Source organism: Cricetulus griseus, chromosome 3 (genome assembly GCF_003668045.3).
Source record: "Cricetulus griseus strain 17A/GY chromosome 3, alternate assembly CriGri-PICRH-1.0, whole genome shotgun sequence".
Lineage (NCBI taxonomy): Eukaryota > Metazoa > Chordata > Mammalia > Rodentia > Cricetidae > Cricetulus > Cricetulus griseus.
The window spans coordinates 60,987,371-61,001,897 of record NC_048596.1 but is presented as its reverse complement, the minus strand read 5'-3'; the positions used below and the strand labels follow the sequence as shown (position 1 = coordinate 61,001,897).

The 14,527-nt window shown below is 50.3% G+C and overlaps 1 non-coding gene across 1 annotated transcript; it reads right to left on the bottom strand.

Annotated features, from left to right (window-relative positions):
• Positions 1–5,732: 5,732 nt before the first annotated feature.
• Mir202 (microRNA mir-202) lies at positions 5,733–5,804 on the bottom strand. Its single transcript, NR_162757.1, has one exon. It is a non-coding gene; the product is annotated as a microRNA mir-202 (primary transcript).
• Between the last annotated feature and the right edge of the window lie 8,723 nt (positions 5,805–14,527).

Sequence of the window (14,527 nt, the reverse complement as noted above, 5' to 3'; positions counted from 1 at the left end):
AAACAAAAAAACAACTTGTGTAGATTTGGAGCATTCTTTTTAGCAGTTGCACTGATTGGCTCAAATATTAAACACACGGGTGATTGCCACAGTAATCATTTTCAAATCAGCAGGGGATGCATTCCCCAGTGGGTACCTGGGCTGCAGAAGAGTCTGAGCCTTGTCTGTGTATACATAGAAAGAACACTGTTGGATGCATTAAAGAAAACTTCTGGAACCTTCATTCCTTTGGTCATCTGGGCTGAGTATCTCAGAATTCTTCATACAAGAACTGGGAAGCCATGAGACCTTTCTCCCTGGCTATTTGCCAGTACTGCATGGGATACTGGAACAGGGATGGGCAACTGAAGAGGATTTGGCATTTGGGCCATTCCATTCCTTTTCATCTGCCCATCACCTGCAGACCCCAAGGCTTTGTGGCCCTTCTGAGCTAGGAAACATACCTTATGTGCACAGTATTTAAGCACCATGGCCCCTGCACCATGGCCCCTCACCCCACAGCACAGCCCATACAAAGTCAGTACTTGGGGGGTGTATTTCAGCACCATACATTCCTGGGGTCCCTGGAATGGATGAAGCTGGCCAGAGGTGCAGGTGAGCCGGCCAACGTCAGGCTGAGTTGGGGTGGGTTCTCACCCCTCCTCTAGGCTTATTTATTTCTACAAACATGGTTTCAGAATCATCAAATGAAACAAAGGTCAAACTCTGGACTCCCCACTGAATGCACCCTTCTGGGGACTTCAGCATATATCCTTGACTTTCTCCCTGTCTCCCATCCTGGACTCACAACTACTACACCCTTAGGAACCCTTGCCCTGACTCCAGGCTTTCGTGTTGCCCTCTGATGACTCCTGGGAGTTCTGTCAAGTGGGTCAAATCCCCAGGTTTCTGCCTGCTCATACCACCTTCCAGACCTGGCAGCCAGGTGCACACACCAGTATCAGCTTTGCCTGTGGGTCCCTGGTTTTGTGTGCTGTGCCAGTGGCAAAGTGTGCCCTTTGAGGAAGCACTTTTCTGTGGCCTTCCACTGACAGAGGTCACAAATCATGTTCATTTTTTTTCACGTTCATGATGTGGTAGCCTCATCCTATATATCGTGGTGTGAACTCTATGAGTCCATGGATGTGACTTCAGTCTATCTAAGATACTAGGGAATTTATGGCCCAAGAAGTTTTGTTTATTTGTTTTGTTGATTCCCCACCACCACCACCACCACCACCACCACCACCACCACCACCACACACACACACACGGTTTCTCTGTGTAGTCCTGGCTGTCCTGAAACTCACACTGTAGACCAGGCTAGCTTCAAACTCAGTCCTGAGATCAAAGGCATGAACTGCCATGTCCAGCTCTGCTGCGGAAGTTTTAAAACTATTCTTTCGCTGAAACTCACTGAAGGGTGAATTTGTAAAGTAACTGATGAGCGAGTTGTGTGGGCTTGATATGTGTAAGATTGTATATGTGTGTATATGGGTGTGTGGTGGGGGAGGTGGGGTGTTGTTTCTTGAGAAGTTCCTGCCTGTCATGGAACTTGCTATGTAAACCAGGCTGGCCTAGAACTCACAGAGATCCTCCTGCCTGCCTTCCAAGTGGTGGCATTAAAGGTATGTGCCACCATACCAGGCCACTGTGTAAAGTTTGGGTTTTTTGTTTGTTTGCTTGTTTGTTTTTTACCATAATCTGCAAGGATAATTTATTCAATAAAAAGTGTTGGCAAAACTGGTTTTCCTACTGAAAAAATAAAAATTATCAGCCTCACAGGTAATAAACAGGGGAAGGAAAAGTAGGTGATATATTTTTCAGCTTGGACTTGAGTCTCTGAAAGCCCTCTAGCAAGGTCCTAGCCAATGACCATGATGGTATCGGTAGCTGGGAACAGCACTCAGTAGCATTTCCAGAGTGGATGACATACTGAGGAACAAGGACCTGAGGCTGCCCAGACTAGTTCTTTTGTGTGAGTCTTCCTGCCCTAGCACTTCACCTGCTGGAGGAGCAGCCTCCCTTTGTTAGACCCCCGAAAACTCAAGTATTTGGGGTCCCAGGCCACGTTCGCGGTCACCCCAATCACCAGGCGGATTCGAGAGCTTGCTGCAAACTGCACGAGGCTTTATTGTAATTTAACGAGCTAACCCCATGTTAGCTCGGGTCTTTCACCCACCCGCCATGGCGGACAGCTAGAAAAGACGGCTCCTTGGGTCTCCCAAAAGATCTTATAGGGCAGCGTAAGGGGAGTGTCTAGGGGTACGCACAGGCTCACGATTGGTGTGCTTCCAGGCTTGGAGGGCTTGCCCTGTGTTGATTGGTCAACTGGTTGTTATGGCCCATAGGCCCTCCCAGGGTGGTTGCTATGCTCTCTACGTCATTGCTGTGCGCTTGTCCGTAAAGCACACCCAGGGTCGTAAAGCATAGCGCCACCAGCTAACTTCCGATTGGCTCCTTGTCACGAGACAGGCATCTGACTTTCTAGTGTCTAGGTCAAGGTCATAGAAGCACATGTTCGACCATTATGGCTGCCAAAAGGGAAGCCGGTTCCTTCACCTTGAGCACAATGGTCAAGGACCAGCAGCTACCTGTGTGTGTGTGGGGGGGGGGGGAGGATGGTATGTAGTACCAACTACACTGAGGGCCTGCACACCAACAGCTGGGATGTAACTTACTGGGTCCCTGGGACCCTGCTCAGTCTTCAGGAAGGTGAGGTTGACCTTTGTGAGTCATGCTGTAGTGAAAGGAATTAGAGCCTGTTCTAAGGTCCTGAACTCTCAGCAAACCAACCTTGGACCGTTGAGCACTTCAGACTTCCCTTTCTCGGTGTTCGTGCTATGGGAATGTTTACAATGAGCCTATGACTTACATAAAACCTGCACCTAGATGTACAGGGACTAGTGTCTAAACAAAGCCCCTGAGGACTGTGGGAGCCTGCAGAGAGTTAATTATAGGTAGGTCTACAGGTCAGGGTGAGCACTGTCCATGAGTTGACAGTTTGCTTATTGTACCAACCAAGGAGTGCCACCACAGCTCCTAAACCCCTCCCTCAGTGGGTGAGGACTTGCAAGTTGGGCACCTCATGGTCCAACAAGCTTGAACCAGCTGTTCTTCCTATAGCAGACAACCCCAGAAACTGCAATTGGTCCTTGGAGCCCAACAGGCTCCAAGAATGCAGGAAGGCATAATAAAGCTTGAGCTCTTGAGGAGACTGTGGCTCTCAGGCCAGAGGTTCACAAGTAACCAGCCTTCACAAAGCAGTAATCAGCCAGCCCATCATTGCTGGGACAGTGACTCCGATAGGCTTCCGGCCTGGTTTCTGCCTGATGGTTCTTCACTTGCTAATCTTCTAACAGACTGTGTGGCATCCGTAGCCCCAGGGTTTGAGCCACATTTTCTTTGCTCCATGGAGGCCTTGATTTCCCCAAATCTGCCGTGTTCCCATTAGGCAGAGAGGATCCTGATCACTTTCCCCTTCCTTAGTCATTATACCCAGGGCTTATCCTAACAGACCCTGCTGCCCGACGCTGCTACCCTCCCCCAATCTCTCCCTCCTACTGGGTAGCTGGCGGCTAGGGACAAAAGCAAGAACTTTCCTGTTGGGAATCCCTCCTCTCCTCTTTCCTTTCTCCATACTCAGGCAGTGGCCCATTAGGGGAGGTGCCCACTAGTGACAATTAGAAGAGGTTAAGGAACAGGTGAGACCGAGCCTGGGATAGATGGGAGGGGTGCTACTGGACAGAGCTAGTAGCTTGCTGGGCTCAATTTAGGCTAACAGGATGAAGGGCCCACACCCACGGAAACCAGTGACTCAAACTACAAGAGCATGAAGGACTCCTCCGCAGCTCAGCTCACAGAGGCATGTGTTCTTCCTCCATAAAGGCCCTGCCCTATACTCACAAGTTCCCCAATCCTGGCTTCTACTGCCCCTGTTCCCTGACTGAGCAAGTTCCTAAGAGTCTGGCCTTCTAAAAAGTGAGCCAACTTGTACCAGCCCCAAGGCTCTACCAAGGAACCTGAGGATCCTGGTCTCATGTTTGTACATCTTGGTCACATCTCCCAGTCTGTTCCCTTGATGCCCCATCCCATGATGTGGCACTCCCAGTATCCCTTACACCAGTATAACATCATTCAGTGTCACTCCCCCAATGTGACACTACCAATGTCCTGCCCCCAACGTGATATCCCACATGCCCCTCCCCTAATGTGACACTCCCATGTGACAAACCCCAGTGTGGTCCTTGTAGTGTCCTTCCCTTAATGTGATACCTCCAAAAAGCTGGGCGTTGGTGGCACACACCTTTAATCCCAGCACTCGGGAGGCAGAGGCAGGAGGATCTCTGTGAGTTTGAGGCCAGCCTGGTCTACAAAGCAAGTGCCAGGAGAGGCTCCAAAGCTACACAGAGAAACCCTGTCTTGAAAAACCAAAAAAAAAAAAAAAAAAAAAAAAAAAAAAAAAAAAAAAAAAGTGATACCTCCAGTTGTAATACCTGTTATGGTGGAAGCTTCACCCAGCCCCTGGCATTTATAAGCCCAAAGAGTCTGGAATGTTCTGATGGAAGTTCCACCCAAGCCCCCTTCCCCCATCTCCCTCCAAACCCTGCTGCATCTCAGAAAGCCTGCCAAATGGTGACCCCTCCCCCAAAGATGCTCAAGATCACTCCCACAGGGTATTTAAACTGCCCCTCAGAAAATAGACAAGTGGTTTTTCCTGTCTCCCTTCCCTATCTCCTCTCTAGGGGGCTGGAAGGCCATCCGGGAGCGATGTATCCATTAAACGTGGGCTTTTTTAAATTTGGTTTGATTTTGATTACTACATTGGCAGAGAGGCTTATCGGGGTGCAGAAACTTTTCAATACAACCATGTGAAACCTCTGATATCCCTCCCTCCATGTGACACTTTCAGTGTGGCAACAGTGATGTCACTCCCCACCGTGAACACACACACACACACACACACACACACACACACACACACACACACACACCAGGCCACCGTCATGGGAAGAAAGAACAGTGTAACAGAACAGCTTGGTTCGATAATTTTATTTTTGTCAGCTTTCCTGATTTTTTATTTTCCCTCAGTTCTGGAAATTGAACCCAAGACCTCCTCACCCATCAATGGGAAGCATTCTGCTACTGAGCCACAACCAGCCTCAGCCTGAACTTCAGCTCAAAAAAAAAAAAAAAAATCAACTACACCCATCATTGTAAAAATAAAATAATGGTGACAGGAAACAACACAGACTGGACCCAGAGCCCACTGAACCCTCAGATGGCCCTTTTATCTCCTCTAACATCTGACCCATGGTCACTCACTATTGTGAAAATGTGTTCATACACTGATTTCATACCTGTAAAGAAAATTTCAAAGATCAAGTCCTGATCCTACCCACCCCTTCAAGGTCCCCAGAACCTGGGATTGCCTAAGCCCAAACTCAGACGGATCTGCCTCCGTTCCTGTTTTAACACTATCTGTAAGACCTTGGATCAGTTGGCTCTGCCCCAGAGTTCCTCCACCCAGCACAGGTCCTCCATTCTAACACCTTAGTGGTCCCTAAGATCTGCTTGGGTAGGGCCAGCACTGTTCCCTCGAAGACACGGAAAGGCAGTGCGGCTCTTCTTCTCTTACAGTGCCCAGGAGCTGACAGGAAAGTGCCCAGCCCCGGGTCCAGTGGGAGGGAAGCAGAAGTCGCCTGGTCACGAAGCAGGTCTAAGCACATCCTTCTGGCGGGGAAGATCTCACTGCTCCATTTTCCCATGCACTACACCTCTTTAGACCAGTTCCACAAAGAAGTATATGCATAGGAAAAAGGAACAGCCAGCAAGTCTGCCCCGGCAACTCTTTGATACCTGCAGGCAGCAGCAACCACAGAAGGGTCCGGTCCTCTGCAAAAGACAACCAGGAATAGCTTAGGGCTGAGACCAGGGACAGCAGGCACTGCCATACTGTGGGTGTGATAAAGGAGCCCAGCTAAGCCCAGGATGTTTCCCCTGAGGCAAACCAGTCTTACCTAGGCCCAGACTTCCGGGGCACAGGGTCCTTGGTGGCCTGAGAGTTATGCAGGGCTTTGGAGGAGTGTTGGAGGACTTGGCTGCTGCTCGGTGGAGTCCTGCTCCTTGCAACCGGGGCATCCCATTTATGCATGGCTGAGACCTTGGCCACTGCAGTCCCGTGTGGTCAGAGAGCTGTTCTGTGCCAAGGACCCTGTCCCACCCCCGCACGTGCGAGGCCGGGGCACAAAGACCTGCTGTGAGCAAGCAGGTCTTTTGGCAGTGGGGCCCCCAGGGTAGGGGGCTGCTAACCCAGGAACTGGGACAGGGCCAGACCTGGCCAGCTGCCCCTTAACACTTTATCTCTTGCTTGCGTCAGGGGCCTGGGAAATGGATATGGAGAACTACTTGTCCAGGGAGAAGGGCACTCCTCCTCCTGGACCTGCCTAGCTCAGTGATAGCCGTGTCTCTGGGTGCTTCTGCAGCCCTGAGGCTGGACTTTGCTAGATGCCAGGCTTGAGGTCTAAAAGACAGTGTCTCATAATTGTCCTCTACTTAGCTGGGAACTGAGATCCAAAGCCCTACCCATGGGAAATTCCAACCTGGACCTCTCATGGCTTCTGTATAGAGGGGTTAAGTGGGTGCTGACCAGAAGGAACCCAAGGCCCAGGGAAGGTTCTCTGTTACAGAGCTGACCTGAGCCTTGTCCCTTTCCCAGAACCCCCAGGGGCATTTGGGGAACATGGCTACAAGATTTTAGGAGCAAGAAAGCATGGTTACATAGAGAGGGTGCTTCAGAGACAGCAAAGACCCAAGGACACCCACACAGAGACCTCACAAAATGCCATGCCTAGGTTCGAAGGGACTAGCCTTGGTCAGGCATCACTCAGGATATGGGCAGTCAGAGGCTGCTAAGAAGCAAAGCTGAGGTCTCTAGGCCTGTGCTGGCTTCAAGCTCCAATCCTGATCTGCAGAATCAGAGCCCAAGTACAGCAGGCATCCAGATATACACAGCACTCCATACCCAAGCTGTCCAGCTCAGTTCTCACAGTATGTGAGCACTAATTGGTCACTGCTAGCCAGAGCTGGGGATAGCCAAGTCCACTTGGCCAGTGTCTATAATATTCAGAGGGAGGCCACATTGTCTTGCCTGAGGTTGGCCAAGGCTGCATCTGTAACCATGAGTCAGATGTACCTCCCAAGAGCCCTGAGGTAGTCCTCATTCACCTGGAAAGAGAGCAGGGTCAGACCTAGATCCTGAGAGCAGTGGACAAGGACAGAACTCCTGATAATGGGCACATGCATGGACAGGACTCCCGGTAATGGGCACATGCAAGAAAATTCAGGGAGAACCAATAGCCCAGAGCCTTCCCGACAATGCCCTCAGACCCCTGCATGGTAGACAGGGTAGAGTACTTGAGAACTGCAGGCACTGGGCTATCAAAGGGGCTGGGGCTTAAGGAGTTCTCAGGACTCTGGGAGATAACAGGATCCTTAGACCATACTCTGAGAGCCATCTCCTGCCTAATGCCCTTGGACCTGGACTTTTGGCCACGAGAGTGGTCAGTGGTGGCTGAGAGGCAGTACAGAGAGGAATGGTTGAAACACAGGGTGCTGCTGGAGGCCTGCCATGCCTGGCAGACTGGACCCCATGAGGCCCAGGCTGAAAAAGACCTGTGGACTCTGTCCTGGTGGAAAGCTATTCCACAGAGAAGTGGGTACAGCCCTAAGAGTTCAGACATGCTCACCTTCACACACACACAATGTATACCGACACATGGTTTTGTTTTCCTCTCTCTATGTAGCCCTGGGTGTCCCAGGTCTCACTATGTAGAACAGGCAGGCCTCAGACTCAAAGAGATCTACCCGCCTCTCCCTCCCGAGTGCTGGGATTAAAGGCCTGTGCCACCATGCCTGGCCTCAGACACATTTTTGAGTCCCCTGGGTTGGAGGAAGTGTTCTCAGGGGCACTTGTAGGTAAGAGCCCCACTTTCAAGTGGAAACCTGCCTAACTTCTGGTTCCGTAAGAGATCATCTCCACGGAATGAGGCAGAGAGTGAAACAGGAAGATACCCAACATCCTCATGGGTGTCCATAGGTGCAGGTGTGTGTGGGCACACTCACAAGCATAGGACACATTTGGGAGCCATGGTCGGATCTGAATCTCAGAAAACACAATTTTTTCGGGGGAGGTTGTTTGTTTGTTTTGTTTTCGAGACAAGGTTTCTCTGTATTGCTTTGGAGGTTGTCCTGCCTCCATTTATCATAACCTCATGAAAGCTGCCTCCTTTTTGCAGCTGCAGCTACCGTGTTGTCCCCAACCTTGGACTGTGGCCTCGGCCTCACATTTGGGATGGAAAAAGAGAAGAAAAGGAGAGATGTTGTGGGAGGCGGGGGGTTGGTGTTGGCTGAGACTCTGAGTGACAGAGACTGAGAGAGGATGAGAAACAGACAAGGTAACCAACAGGTGAGGCATGTCCTGGACCACCCTCTCTCTAACGCTGCTGTGTGATTTGCTTGTCTCCATCTTCTTCCCTCTTCCACATTAGAAAACCAAGACTTGCTAATAACAAGACAATGTAAAAGGCCTGAGGACCTCACAAGAGGAGAGCTGGACTGTGGCCCACAGCTGTCCCTCTAAAAGTATATGAGGCACTATCCTTCTCCTGGCCTGGTCTTGAAGCCAGACTTGGGAAGGAAGGGGCTAGCTAGGCAGTTGACCCGCTATGTTTCCTATAGGCCCCAGGGAGTTACAAACATTGTGGGGACTAAGTGACCCATGTTTCAGAAGCCTCTCTCAGGCCCGCTGTGCTGATTTCACGGGGAGCTAGGAGGTGAAGGGCGAAGATTTTAGTGTGAGTCTGGCCTTCCTGGCCATAACTTACAGAAGATCTTGTGACCCCCGGGGTCTCTGCCCCTTCCAAGGACTGACTATCTGATAGGTTTACCCACAGGCACCCCTTTGCCAATTCCTCCATGGCACTCCAATATTTGAGTGAAGCCTAAACCTATGAATAGGATACCAGGACCCCCTAGGACATCTGCAGAGCCCAGCTGCCATCTGCTGTGGGCCCCAGCCTGAGATCTGCAGTGACAGGGAGAAAGGGCCTGAAGGCAGAAGGGGCCACTCTAGACATGGACCTTCTCCCCATCCCTCATGGTGAGTCCCCCTGGGCATCTTTTCAACACCTGGCAACACCTGGCAAGGCTGGGGGACTGCAGCCAGATACCATCCCCAGGAAGACCCCAGTGCTCACATCAGAAGATCCCTGCTGCCAAGGGCACCATGTATCCCCCCAGCAAAGGCCCCTGTGCTAGCACACATGAGGTTGCCTCCCTCTGCTTAGGAGACAGAAAGTATCCTTGTGGATCAGGAGGACGTGCTTGGCACGGAACTCCGACGATAAGCAATGGCCTTCAGGCCGGCTCACTCACTCCTTCCGTCCTGTGCCCTTCAGAGCTGGGGAGGGGGGTAGAGGGGAGTTCCAGCTGTCTTCACGTAGTACCAGGCTGCAGTCTCCAAGGCAGTCTACCCTTAAACTTATTGGACTCCCGGGCAGCAGATCCCAAGGAAAGGGTCTGCCAGCCTGCCTCATTGGAGACATCTGTCCCTATACTGGCCACAGTGCAAGGTTGAGTTCCTCCAGCAGTCTGTCCTGTACTCCAACATGCCTTGCACATTAGCTTGTCTGGCAAACCAACATGACCCCTAACCCAGTTTGCCCCATGGCTCAACAAGTCCCATACCCCAGCATACCGCACATCCCAACAGTGCCCAAATTCAAGTATGACTCATGGCCCAACAAGCCCCATAGCCCTACATGTACCACAGCCCAACAGGCACCACAGTCTAACATGTCTCACATACCAGTATGTGAGACACCCAAGTACGTCTCACACTGTATGTAGCATGTCCTATGGCCCAGTATTCCCTGCACCCCAACATAACCACATACCAGTATGCCCTGCACCCCCAACACACCTCTGCTCCCTCCTTGGGACTAATATCCTGAGAATGACCGCACTGTACCCTGAGGACAGACTAGGCTGGCTGCCAGCTGTACTACACAACAGTAGCTCACCACAGCCATGTTGCTCAGCCATCTCTTCTGGCCTCAGTGACCCACCCATAAGTGCTGGAAATGACACAACTCCCTGGGAGTCTTATAAACTTGCTGCACCCAATGGCTTGGCAATTTTACCCAAGATGTGTGCCCAAGAGCACTTGAAGTCACTGGCCTTCCCAAGACTTGAGCAAGGATGATCACAAGCTAGAGACCACTCCCCAGACCACAGGAAGGGTGAGAGCCATGAAGAGAGGAGAGCCATGAAGCCATTGGCATCATGATGAAGACAGACTGCCCAGGAAGCCTCGTCCCAGGTGGTCCTGCTCACAGCTGCATGCCTGTCAAATCCCAGGATAGTGAACTTGAGAGGCGTCTCTGTTTTGGCATTATAGGGGATTGAACCAGCACACATTCTCGGCAAACATCCTACCACAGAACTCCAGCCATGGGGTGGGGGGACGTTGTGGGTCCACACTGTCTGTGAACGGGTCTCAAAGTAAAGTGGCAACACAATGGAAGCTGCTCAGCAAGGTGGGGGAGGTGTCCCCATTCTGAGACAGTTTAACAGCTCATCCCATAAGGCCTTACCAAACAAACATGAGCCAGCTTAGGGAGAAGGCTCTGTGGGTAAAACACCTGCTGTGAAAGCAAGAGGACCGGAGTTCAAATCCTCAGGACCTGATGAAAAAAAGCCTGGCGTGGGTGTATTCTCTTGCAATCCCAGCACTGGCAGAGACAGGCAGATCCTGAGAACTCTCTGGCCAGCCAGCCTAGTGGAAACCTGCCTAACTTCTGGTTCCGTAAGAGATCATCTCCACGGAATGAGGCAGAGAGTGAAACAGGAAGATACCCAACATCCTCATGGGTGTCCATAGGTGCAGGTGTGTGTGGGCACACTCACAAGCATAGGACACATTTGGGAGCCATGGTCGGATCTGAATCTCAGAAAACACAATTTTTTCGGGGGAGGTTGTTTGTTTGTTTTGTTTTCGAGACAAGGTTTCTCTGTATTGCTTTGGAGGTTGTCCTGGAACTTTCTCTGTAGACCAGGTTGGCCTTGAACTCACAGAGATCCGCCTGCCTCTGCCTCCTGAGTGCTGGGATTAAAGGCGTGCGCCACCAATGCCCAGCTTCTTTTTCTTTTTCTTTTTTTTAATTTCATGAATTGGCCCATTTATTGCAGACTAGGGGTGTGTCAAATGTTAGCACTTCTCTGGTCCTTAGATTTTTTAAAAACATTTTTTAGTGTTTTATTTATTTTTATTTTATATGAATTGGTGTTTTGCCTGTGTGTCTGTGTGAGGGTGTCAGATCCCCTGGAACCGGAGTTACAGTTGTGAGCTGCCACGTGGGTGCTGGAAATTGAACCCTAGTCCTCTAGAAGAGCAGCTGGTGCTCTTAACCACTGAGCCATCTCTCCAGCCCTGGTCTTTCGATTCTTTCAGTCTTCTGCCCATAAACTGGACTGTGACAGCAGAAGTGGCGTAGGCTCAAGCCTCATAGTTGATCATTCTGGAACCACAGTGCCAGGTGCCAACTTTCTATCTCTTCATCTCAGTTTTGTCACACAAGAAGCAAGTGTCCTTGCTGTGCTCGCTGATTTCAATCCACCAGTTCCCAAAGGAATACACCATAACTGGTCCCCCCCTTTTTTTCCGGGATTATAGCAATTTATTGAATTTGTTTTTTTATATATTTGAATTACAAACAAGATTAAATTACATGACGATCCCATGTAATTCTCCTCTACCACCCCACACTAAAATCCTACCTATCACATATCCTTTCTTCTAATCTACACCTGACTCAGCCTTTCTGCTCCCTCATGACCTCTGCATCCTTCCTTTTCTTCCCTTCTCATTCTCGTAGCTTCCTTCCCCCTCTTCCCATGCTCTCAATTTGCTCAGGGGATCGTGACCCTTTCCCCTTCTCCAGGGGACCATGTATGTGTCTTTTAGGGTCCTCCTTGTTTACTAGTTTCTCTGGCAGTGTGGGTTGTAGGCTGGTAATCCCTTACTCTATGTCTAAAATCCACATATGAGTGAGTACTTATCATGTTTGTCTTTTTATGATTGGGTTACCTCGCTCAGAATGGTTTCTTCGAGTTCCATCGATTTTCCTGCAAATTTCAAGATTTCATTTTTTTTCTGCTGAGTAGTACTCCATTGTGTAAATGTACCACATTTTCTCTACCCATTCTTCAGTTGAGGGGCATCTAGGCTGGTGTCCTTAGTGCACCATCAGTGGAAACTGGTCCCTTTTTAAAAAGCTCTATTTATTTTCTTTGTGCATCACATGCATTCCTGGTGCCCATGGAGGTCAGAAAAGGGTGTTGGATTCTCCTGGAACTAGAGTTTCAGATGGTTGTGAATCACCATATAGGTGCTGGGAGTCAAACCTGGGTCCACTACAAGAGCAGGAGGTACTCTTAACTGAACCCCTTTAGCCCCAGATGTTCCTGTATTTACTAATAAGCCTGACCTTCTTGGTTCACTTAGCCATGCCATCATGGCCTAATCAGTATGGGCAGTTTCTTTCTTTCTTTTTCTGTTTTTTTTTTTTTTTTTTTTTTTTGGTTTTTTGAGACAGGGTTTCTCTGTGGCTTTGGAGAATGTCCTGGAACTAGCTCTTGTAGACCAGGCTGGTCTCGAACTCACAGAGATCCGCCTGCCTCTGCCTCCCGAGTGCAGGGACTAAAGGCATATTCCACCACCGCCCAACTGGGCAGTTTCTTAATATAAGTACTTCCCATTCCAGGATACCCAAACCAAAAATTACCCTTTCGTCTGAAATTTGAATTCAACTGGATGCTCTGGATTTTCACCTGCTGAATGTAGTGGCCTCAATTAAGTTTACAGAGAGAATATGGGTTTAAGGCCAGGCACTAGATCTGGATCTACACTCTCAGCTGGGAAAAGCAGGGGGCACTGTGGGAAGTCCTCAGGATTTGGGGGGGTTTCGAGGCTAGTGATTCCCAGGCTTCTTCTGGCCCTGGAGGTGGGGGTGGGGGTAGCACAGATGGCCCTGGGCTTTGGGTAGAGCTGCCCCCTATCCTGGGGCTTCATTTCAAGGCTGAGCCTGTCACTCCCTACAGGGAAATAATCTCAGCTTCTTGATGTTTCTTTCCCTCTCCCCTGCCCACACCAACAAATCGGGAACACTCAGGCCGTGGGAACTCCTGCTGGCCCTCCAAGGCCACGAAGCAAACAGATCTCCAAGTTCTACCCTGTGGAACTGTGATTGCTTTATCCAGCGTTCACCTGACTGCCCACTGCAGGGGACCCTGGTGCATCTAGCTGGAAGCCAGAGCCTGCACCTGAGCTGGGTATCATGAACACAAATGCGCGTGCATGTCACCCACAAGAAGGGACATCATACACGTACCTGGGAATACATCACATTTATGTGCAAGCCCCTCACATGTGCACACATCACACATACATGCTTATGTATACACATGTCAGCCTGCATGTTTGGCTGACTTATTTTCTGTCCATGTGGTTCTGGACACCAAGCTCAAAGCATATCCAGTGCCAGGGCTCCAGCCCAGCAGGGTCACTTCCATCGATTCCTGGAACCTAGGCATGTCTTGGAAACGAGCTAAGCTTCTCCAGGGTTGAGAGAGGTCACCACTTTAGGTCCCACAAATTCCTGCTTTTGTCTCCTTAACCAGCTGGACAGGGAGGGTCTCTAGGCTGACTATGGCAGGTTCACTCGTCCTTGGCTCTTGGCTCAGGCCTGGGTCCCTCTGTTGTTCTTTTGATTCAGTTACGCACAGGTAGAGTAGATGGAATAAGAACAGGAAACCATGCTTCAGTTACAGGTAGATGAAAACACGAACCACGAGACTCAACAAACCCGTGTGGTTTATTGAAGGGAAAGTGAAGAAAAGGGGGAAGCAGGGGAGAGAGAGAGAGCATGCGAAAATGTGGTGGAGGTGCTTGCTTAAAAGGGGAAGCTTGCACAAGCATACTGAGTCCTTACACAGCCCCGTAACGCATGGTGTAGCCATGATGTGGCCCTTTGGCTGCCTAAGTATCTGCCTGAATGTCGATAAGCATGTCCCACCCATTATCAGGGGGCAGGGTCAGCATAATGCTGAGGTTCCAATACTCTCAGCATTGCCTGTGCCTGTGGACCCTAGTCTTGACCCCTTACCCATTTTCTGAAAGGAAATGGAGGCACAGTCAGGTGCCAGTACCATAGTCAGCACCCATGTCTCCTGGCTTCAGCATCTAGATCAAGGGAGAGGCCACTTGGCTTAACCTGGCTGGGCTGAGGGCTGTTATCTGTCCAGGGAGCTCCCAAGCTGTGCAGCCAATGGGACTCATACCCTGGGCCTCAGTATGGCTGCAAAGGCTGCATGCTTCCTGAATCTGGAACAGTCTAGTCTCTGGGTCCTCTGTTGTTGGACTCAGAGACGCTGTCCTTAAACAAGGAAGGGCAGCCACAGACCTCAGCAGACAGGTCCTCTATCTCCA